We start from the raw sequence: 1,378 nt of genomic DNA, 5'->3' as shown, positions 1-1,378 counted from the left end.
AAATAAAGAAAGTCAATGCTTATTTTTGCTTAAGATTTATTGAATACTTTTTATTGTGTGCCTGGGCCTTCAAGGCCCATATGATCAAGTATTATCACACCTAGGTATTTATTAAGAGAAGTAAAAACACATCTCTTTGTTATTACTTAGTATAATTCCATTGTGTGGATCCACCACTGTTTGTCTATCCCCTTACCATCAGCATAACATTTGGGTTTCTTCCAGTTGGGTCATTATATAAAGCTACTACAAGATTTGAGTACACATTTTTTTAATGGAGATGTGTTTTTATTTATCTTGGATAAATACTTAGGTGTGATATTGCTAGATATGTGGTAAGACTAGTATTTGAACCCTAACAATGTTGGTCTCGGGCAGTCTTTCCTTTAGTCATTATGCTTCTAATTAATGATAAAAGTCAGTTAGTCCCAAGAGTTATGAAATACTGAACACTGTACCAGGTATAAAAGAGAACACAACAAAACCTTGATAGTATAGATAGACATTTTACAACCTCCAGTCCAAATAGAGGCCACCCATAGTGAGGAAAAAATATCAAGAAAAATTACAACTCAAGTTCTGATTTTGATTCCACTTTAAAAACTTAATAGATTTTTTAGGTTAAGGTAAATTACAATTTTTGAAAATGTCAACACGTGAAACTATTCCTGAGCCCAAATCCCTGTTTAGAAATTCATGTATGCAATTCAAACACTGTATTTAATTGGCAGAAATTACTTTTTAAGGGTACAAAAAGAGTTTTCTTTACACACCCAAATGATTACTGTGAATATGATCTGGGACTCCATTGATGGCTTTGTTAATTATTCGTCCTTGCAGCTGACCTTAATACCCGTTTAAGACCAAAATGGCTAGAATTACCTGCCCACCCAGGCTCCCAATTGTTACTGAGACAAGTAGAGGAGCTCCAAGGAGTTGAGGACGCACAGGTAACGGTGAGGTTGGTTGGCAGAATCTGACATTTTAAATCAGCCTGCCCAGCTGGGCTAAGGCTGCCTTTGACAGGAGGGCGCGTGAGAGACACATGTAGGGAATAGGGGGCTGGGATCTGTCAGACAGAGCGTGACCACGCCCTAGCCTTGGCCTTCGCCGAGCGAAACTCCAGAACCCACTCGCAGGGCTGCGCCAGGTAACGGTGAGGTTGGTTGGCAGAATCTGACATTTTAAATCAGCCTGCCCAGCTGGGCTAAGGCTGCCTTTGACAGGAGGGCGCGTGAGAGACACATGTAGGGAATAGGGGGCTGGGATCTGTCAGACAGAGCGTGACCACGCCCTAGCCTTGGCCTTCGCCGAGCGAAACTCCAGAACCCACTCGCAGGGCTGCGCCAACACCCCGCCGGCCCAGGCATCCCGCAGG

This window comes from Myotis brandtii, unplaced genomic scaffold (genome assembly GCF_000412655.1).
Source record: "Myotis brandtii unplaced genomic scaffold, ASM41265v1 scaffold31, whole genome shotgun sequence".
NCBI lineage: Eukaryota > Metazoa > Chordata > Mammalia > Chiroptera > Vespertilionidae > Myotis > Myotis brandtii.
The sequence above is the reverse complement of the archived record's forward strand: the minus strand, read 5'-3'. Positions refer to the sequence as shown.